We start from the raw sequence: 8296 nt of genomic DNA, 5'->3' as shown, positions 1-8296 counted from the left end.
CATAGCTACAAATTATGGCCGGGGGCGGGGGGCGGGGGCGGGGGAAGAGGGCTAATGGTTCCAAACCATCTGGTTTTCCTTTCTTCCACAGGAATCAAGCTTCAGAGGGCTGCCTAGCAGCTAGGTGTAGCCATAGGATTAAGTTCCGGCCAGTGGAAAGGAAGTGATACATGCCACTTCCGGGGAACCTTAAAAAGATTGGGCATATGCTGTCCTGCCCCTCCTTTTTAAAATTCTGTTTGAGACAGGTGAGCCCTGGAACAAACATCTTTGCCCACAGAGAAATGACAGCTTTTAAGGGGGCATTGCTATCTATCTCATTTCTATCTAATTGAAGCCAGTGGGCTTTTTGGGTCTCTTGGTTGTAACAACTCAGACCGTACTCTAACTAGCAGAATTAGAATAATAAATGTGCACATGACCGATGAGTAAACCGAATGCTAGTTTGTCATTCCCGCTATCGTATGCCTCCCCAAATGGGAATATATAATTCATTCCACCAAGCATCCTCTTCTGATTGAATAGCATGGGAAACTGAATCAGAAGCTCTGTTATCAGACACATTAGGACTGGTAGTTGTTTGTTAATCTAAATGAGTTGGTTAAAGTGGGAGATCATTTTAAATGATACAAACGTATATTAAACACTGTATTTTAACATATATGGAATACTTCCTGGAAGTCTCCTAAAAAGAAAAGGGTGGGCTCTTCATCATGAGGCTGGAGGGTTGGAGCTCCAGGAGCTATATTGAACCACGAGGATACGGTCACTTTCCAAGGACAGTGGAACAGAAAACTGGAAGGAGCCTGGATCTCCAGCAATCTCTTGAAATTATCGTTGGAATCTGGACTGCTCGTCCCCAGACTTCTGTTCCATGAATGATACTGTGGGCATCAGTCTACACGTTTTATGGAAGGAATGGAAAGTATTGGTCAACCCCATACGTCGATTAAGGGGTAATCAATTAAGAGCATTTACAAAGTAATCAGAGTCTGGAATGAGCAGAGGTTTAGAACAAAGCTACGTAGACATCTTTACAAGACACATCATTTGAGTTAAAGAAAAGCATTAGTGTCTTTATCCCATGGCGAGTATATCTCTTTTGTGACTAGAACCACTGGCTGTATCATTTCTTAATTCCTCTGGTGGTACTAAAAATTGTTGACAATTTTTAAATTTCCAATCCCCGTTTTTTAAGGTACTCAAAGTCCAATGTAAACTAGGAGGTAACGTACAATAAAATGGAAGAGTTTGAAGTTGAACTAGTTTTTTTAGTCTCAAATAATTCTGGGGACATTTCCCATATACTGGCTATAGCCGTAGCCTTGGTTTCATCAGCGAATACCCAGAACTGGCTGAAATAGAGTTACTGCAAAAGAATATGCCATCGACTCTGCTTGCCCATGGTCATTGCCAAAGTGGAGTGTATGTAGCTTACACAGGGCCATGTTGGAAGGGATCTGAAGTGCATTATCAGACCCCCGCATTACTTTTCAAGGAAAATTCCACCCGAGCTACTCTGGGACATCGTATAGAATCATTTTGAAAGATGTGCCAGGAAAGGTGAGCAAATGATTAAATAGCTAAATGAGTGCTTATCTGTATTATCCTTTAAGATAATTTAAAATAAGAAATGAAACTGAAGTCATGGAAATAATACAATAATTGTGAAGTAAAATAGTCTCTATTATTTACTCGTATCCCTTCGTAAACTCAGAAGATCCTTACCAAGGGCTTCTGATTTACTATATTAAGAGCAGGATGTGGCCGTGACCACTACCTGACCACCGGAGGTTGGTGTCCCCTTTCCGTGGTTTACATTTGTTGCCGGGAAGTGGCTCCCAGCCGGGACTCTGTGCCCCAGCTCCCGTGCATCTGATGGACCGGTCCCAGCCCATGCGATGTAAGTGATGTGTTGCTTCCAAGCCAAGGTTGTTAATATCCAGAGTGCCTTCTCCATTTCTCTTTCCTTCCACGTTGATTTTGGACACTCACTTGAAGGTGGTGGCATCACAGGATGCAAAGAGCCTGAGTCCCCAGGTCACCACTTGGAAAACCTCCCAACAAGAACTACCCAACCGGGAACACTGGGATGGATTTTTCATGTTGTTAACTCACTGAGTTTTGGGGGTGTTTTGCCACAGCAATTAAACTGCCTTGAGTAATAGTGAATACATAGGATTGGGAATTAGAAAATCCTCCTTCATAGAGGCAACCAGTCCCCTTATTATGATCTTATTCTATTGTTATGTAACTTGGTTAGAAGACGTTGGGGATTTGTGAGAACTTCTCATGGGGATTCTTTTTTGCTTTTTAAATAATTTTTTTTAAGTTTATTATTTATTTTGGAAAGAGAGAGGGAGAGAACATGCAAGGGGGGTGGGGGGGACAGAAGATCCGAAGCAGGCTCTGCGCTAACAGCACAAAGCTCGATGCAGGGCTTGAACCCACAAACTGTGAGATCATGACCTGAGCCAAAGTCAGACTCTCCACTGACTGAGCCACCCGGGCGCCCCTCCCTGGAGGTTCTAAGAACCTTTGTCACACAACACACTCTCACCAAAGATGAGAACAACCCCAAATTAAGTGCATTTTGGCAAGCATTTCGTGCATATATTTGCAATGAACGTCTCTTATAGGCAATCGCCTGGTGGACTGAGTGGTATATTGGGGAAGAGAGCCAATGAGACCATGGTGCCCATAACCGTCTTTACTAAGAACGCTCCACAAGGTCTGGAAAATTTAGTGCCGATGGTTTGGGTATCCAGGCCTTCGGATACGTCTGAACCATAAAAAGCTGTGCCACCAGGCCGGGTGTGACACGGTCCACAGCCCCAGAAGCAGTGGAGGTCCAGCAGTCAAGGAACGTGGACTGAGAGTTGGGTGCCTGGAATACAGGCGCCACCTGTCATGCCCGCCTCTCTCTGGAATTTCTGACGGTCTTGAACCCCCACAGATTCGTGACCTGGAACAAAAGTTTCACAGAACCTTCACCAAGACCACATGCAACTCAGGAAAGTATTTCCTGTTCTATTTCCTTTTATAAAAGGCTGATGGGAAGCCAATAAACTATTTTCACAACCCACTAAGGAACTGGAACTCTCAGTTTCAAAACTGTCCCGTCTCATCTGTTACCCCTCTGCCTTCAAGCACCCTCTCCCGTTGTGATTTCTCCTTAAAGAAAGCCTGCACTTAAGAAGGTCATATTCATTTCCCTCCTAGTGAGAATTTGCGTCCAATTTTTACTTTCACAGGAAATACTTGAATCTTTAGCCTCAGAGCGGAGAGAAATCCCTGATCTCTCTCTCTCTCTCTCTCTCTCTCTCTCTCTCTCTCTCTCTCTTTTTAATGGCTGAGTTGACAGATAAGTCCAGAAAGGCTAAGTTCTTGGCAAAGCTGGTTGCAGAGTGGGGATCAGAACCCAGGGTCTCGCGATCTGGGGTCCTTCCTTAGTGATTACTCGGCCGCTTCTCTGAACGACCCACTGTGCCCTCTCGTAATCAGCTTTAAGATTAACAAGATGTGAGGTGAGAATTTGGTGGAGACAGGGTATCGAGTATCTAGAAGACCCTCAAACCGCACGGACGTATGCATGTATGAATGTACGCCTGCCGGCATTTTTGATGATCGAATAAGATATTTCATTTACGAGAATCAATTCCTTCCTATAGTTCTCTGGATTTAGGTTGTGGTGGTGTCAAAATAAAAACAACGTAAAATTTACCATCTTAACCATTGTTGAGTGCACGGTTCAGTGCTGTTAGTTATATTTATGCTGCTGTGCAGTCTTCACTACCATATATCCAAAGAACGCTTTGTATCTTACAAAACTGAAACTGTGTACCTGGTAAACGATAACTCTGAACCCCTCCCTCCTCCCCTCAGTCCCAGGCAGCCACCCTCTGCTTTCTGTCTCTACCTCAAATTGCATTTGCAGGTGACTTTTTACATCCAGGCCACCCAGCCACAGCCGTGGAGCCGGCTGGCAGGCTAGCTGAGGGGGGGGGGGGGGGTTCCGTGGAGATGCGCACAGACTTCCCATTAAATGTCACGTCTGAGCTCAGCAGGTGGCGCAGTCCGACGTCAGTTGCCACTGAAGCAGCCTCTGAGATGATGAGAACCGTTAACCTAGGAAAAGCCAGAGCCGGTGTGGAAGGTAGGAGAGGACAGCGAGCAGGCAGACGCTGATGTGACCACGGAAGCCGCGTCTCTGCGGACAGGCAGAGGCAGACACCGTGACTGACAGCAATAAAGACAGAGCAGCTGGCACGCCATTAATAATCACGGGCTCCCGGGAATTCATCCCCCCCCCCACCACAGACGAGGACAAACAGTGCAGGCTGTCATCAGCGTGTGCTAGGAACACCCTTCAGTCACCCTGGAGGCGTGACTTCATGCCCCTCACCTTTTCAACTTGCTTTTCTAGGTGCCTGTGACATTTATTTCCTGACCTCAGGGTGACATCTCATAAAAGCAAAATTATCCCAACCCAGCACTTTCTAAGCCATCGGGCTTAATCCATGTAAATCATTACTGTAAATGACAACGGCTGTCATGGGCAGAGCCTGATGTTGTCCCACCTCTCTTATTTGTCCCAAGCAAAATTTGTTTCTTTTCTATCACGAGCTTAATCTCCTTTGTTAATGGTAAACTCACCTGTAGACAATGCAAGCAATCGACAAAGTCATTCTAGGAGCCAGAGAGAGCGGGGACAATGGTGAATACAAAGGGAGAAAAGACAGCCCGGGACGTGGAATCATCAGCATAATAGTACTTGTAACAAAGGCTACATTTAAGCACTAATAAATGGCCAGGTGGATGTCTCCACCCAAGGAACCAACATGAAATATACAAGAAAAAAAAAAAACCCAAAACCCAACAACAACAGGGTATCCTTCTCAGCACGTCTCACCAAGAAGAAACTCTCAAAGTGGCCAGTTCACAGAAGCAACAACCTCTTTCTTGAGGAGCCTCTGGGGGCAGGAACTGCCAGTTGCACCAACTAAGCAAGCCCGCTGCTGGATACAAAGAATCTGGAAACAGGAGCGAGGCATTCAGGCGCCTGCTCTCAGAAGCAGTGAACTTTGAAAAAGACATAAACTGTCTGGGCCTTTTTTTTTTTTTTTTCACTTTGGCAAAAATGTATATAATCCACCAGCCCCGCCCTTCCTCACAGGAGTTGAGGACAAAATGAAACACTGTAAATAACATTGCCTGAAACATAGGTAGTAAAGGCAAAGTATATCTATGTGGGTGCCCATACGTGTACGTAGTCACATGTGGCATGCACGCACGTGCACACACACACACACACACACACACACAGGCAAAGCGTTTTTATTAGTTTCGTTATTAAGAATTCTTCCACAGGGCTTATGGGAACCTCCGTCCGCCCTTCTGCCCCAGGGATATTCACTATAATGCTAGGAAATAAATGCAAGTCGCAGCAAGTCCAATGCTGTTTGTAGGACGTCGAGGCCACTGGAGCGAAGGACGATGCATGAGGAAGGTAACCACTTCGCAAGGCATGCGTTAGGGTGGGTATTTCTGAATCGGCAAAGTTATACAGAAAGGTTGTTCTGAAACGTGCAATGTGTGCTGTAAATTCCCAGAGTCCAGCAGAGGGTCCTGGAATCACGTTTGACACAGCCACAGCGAAAAATGCCTCGTCGCTTGCCTGGGTGGTGGGGGCCAGGCGGTCTCCAGCAGTTGGCTGATTCTTCTGGATTTAAATATTTGCGATTACAAAGTGGGTCTAAGCTTCTGAAGGGATCATGAGCTCCATTTCTCTCTTAGGCTCTTAGCTAAGAAGCCCCCTTCAGAGACTGGAGCAGGTGCTGGGATGGGAGAAAGGAAGATGGTTTTAAAATTTAAGGTTTAAAAAACGATAAACGAGAAATAAGTGGCATAGAAAGAATTTAGAAAAGTAAATACCAGGAATCTCTTATAGTTGCCTGTAGAAGACAAATGGGAAATTTACCATTCGCTTAAATTGTTCTGTACCCTAAGTTTTTCCACTTGACTCATTTAGGGAACAGGTGTTATGCCCAGAATTTGTGACCCCCAAAGACCACCAGGGAGCCAAAACCAATGCAAAAGCAAAGAGCCTTTATTCAAGCTAGCTCGAGCTCAATCCCCTACCTGCACCGACGCAGCGGTGAGATGCCGGAGAGAGAAAGCGAGTTTCAAAAGCACAAAGGTTTTATAGGGATCTAGGGGCAGTTGGGGTAATGGTCGTGGCCTTAGCCGATTGGCTGGGGAAGGGTCAGGGTCCCGTTGTGCAGGTCATGGCCTTAGCCGATTGGCTGGGGAAGGGTCAGAGTCCCGTTGCGCAGGTTGCCGGGCATGGTTTGAACCAGAAGTTTGAACGGGTGAGCGGGAAGTTACTCAAGGGGAGGAGGCGTGGTCTGAGGTTTGAACAGGAATTTCTGTGGTTTTCCCGGAAAGGGGGCCATGTTGGGGACGTAGTCACTCAAGATGGAGGACACAGAACAAAGTGGAGTCGGCCGGCCTAGGTCCGCTCTTTCACAGGGTTATGCAAGATGTCACGAAGGAAGACACAAGGTCATTGAGGAGGAGGGACTCTTAGTTGCAAGCCGAACAGGTGATGAGCCTTCCCAGGGTTCCCAGTAAGCAATGATTTACGGAGGAGAAATAATCTAGAGCAAGAGGTAGATTGGGCCTATATTTGTGCTACAGACCCACGAATTCAGTAAAATGTAAGTATCCAATTACTCAGTCAATATTTATTGGATAATAAACTTTGTGAAGTTCTCTGCGAGGCAGTTGTGAGACTCAGATATGAATTTAACACGGTCCTCATGCTCCTGTAACTTACACCCCCCCCCCATATCAATAACAGAATTTTGTAGGTCTTTAGAGATTACAAAGTTGTTCCTGATCTATTGGACCCCGGACATCTATATCTAACTGCCTATTCTGCATCGACATTAGATATATATTAGGCATCACTGTCTTCACATATCCAAAATTAAACTGCTTACGTTTCCCCCAAAAAGCGTTCCACTTTAGCCTTCCACATCTTCGTTAATGACAACTTTGCCCTTCTGATTGGTCAGGTCAAAACCTTGGAGTCATTCTTGACTCCCTTCTTATTAGCAACATAAGCAATTCCTATTGGGTTTACCTTCAAAATCTATGCAGATTCTGACCTCCATTGTACCATGTTGGTACAGACCACAATCCTCTCTCACCTGAACAACTACATAGTCTCCATGCTTCACTCTTAAGCTTATGTGATCTATTCTCAACAGCTAGCTTGAGTAGACAGAGTGCTTCCTTTAAAAAGTAAGCCAAATCATGCCCCTCTTCTGCTTGATCCCCTCCAATGGCCTCCATTTTGCTCAGAGTAAAAGCCTAATCCTTTGATTGTCCCCTTTTCTCCTTCCTGTATCCTCATTTACCCTCTTTCCTTTGCTTCCAGGACCATGTCTCTGTTCCAGATACACAGATCTTGCTACTCTTCAAACACACTAGAAATATTCCTGTCCCAGGCCCTTTGCACTCCCTTCTCTCCATGCCTTAAACGTGCTCCCCTAGGTATCTGCACAATTTCCCCTATGGCTTCACGTGCTTCCTCAAATCTCATTCTATTTAAAATTTCAACCTGCAACCCTTACTCTGCTTTGTTTTTTTCCATAGCTCTTATCATCTTCCAACATGGTATGTAATTTACATATTTGTTAAGTTTGCTATTTATTATTTTCTGCTCCCTAGTAGAATGGAAGCACCATGAGGCCTGAGACTTTTTGTCTGTTTTGCTCATTGAGATATCCAGGCACCCGACACATAGGACGGACTCCAAAAATGGTCACAGAATACACTCTGTATGAGTGACCATACTTCATTGAGAGCTTCCTTTCACATGGACATCTTATAATTCTCACTACAAGCTACAAGAAAGGTCATGTTATCATCCATGATTTACAAATAAGAGAACTCAATGTTAGAGAGGCTGAGTCCTCAGCTCTACTCCATTAGACGCTAGGGCCTATCCTCTTGGCCATTATGATAGAGTTGGGTTGGGACACAGGATGCTGGGACAGCATGCTAAAAAGGACTAGATGGATCTTGCCTCCATCCTCTCACAGGCCTTTCTTCCCTCTGTGTGTGTGTGTGTGTCTTCTCTTCTTATAAGGACACCAGTCACTAGATTCAAGGCCCGCCCTCATGCACTATGACCTCCTCTCACCTGGTTGCATCTGCAAAGACCCCATTTTGAGGTTCTGAGTAGACATGAATCTTGGAGGGATGCTATTCAACCCACTCAGAATGC

The 8296-nt window shown here is 45.3% G+C and overlaps 1 long non-coding RNA gene across 1 annotated transcript; it reads right to left on the bottom strand.

The window, feature by feature from the left end:
- Positions 1–2531: 2531 nt before the first annotated feature.
- LOC122212393 lies at positions 2532–4736 on the bottom strand. The gene is made up of 3 exons (XR_006199122.1): positions 4657–4736; positions 3920–4128; positions 2532–2965 (listed from the first exon to the last, which is right to left on the bottom strand). It is a non-coding gene; the product is annotated as an uncharacterized LOC122212393 (long non-coding RNA).
- Positions 4737–8296: the final 3560 nt, after the last annotated feature.

This window comes from Panthera leo, chromosome F3 (assembly GCF_018350215.1).
Source record: "Panthera leo isolate Ple1 chromosome F3, P.leo_Ple1_pat1.1, whole genome shotgun sequence".
Taxonomy (NCBI): domain Eukaryota; kingdom Metazoa; phylum Chordata; class Mammalia; order Carnivora; family Felidae; genus Panthera; species Panthera leo.
Note: the sequence above shows the minus strand (reverse complement) of the source record. Positions and strands in the feature narration are given on the sequence as shown.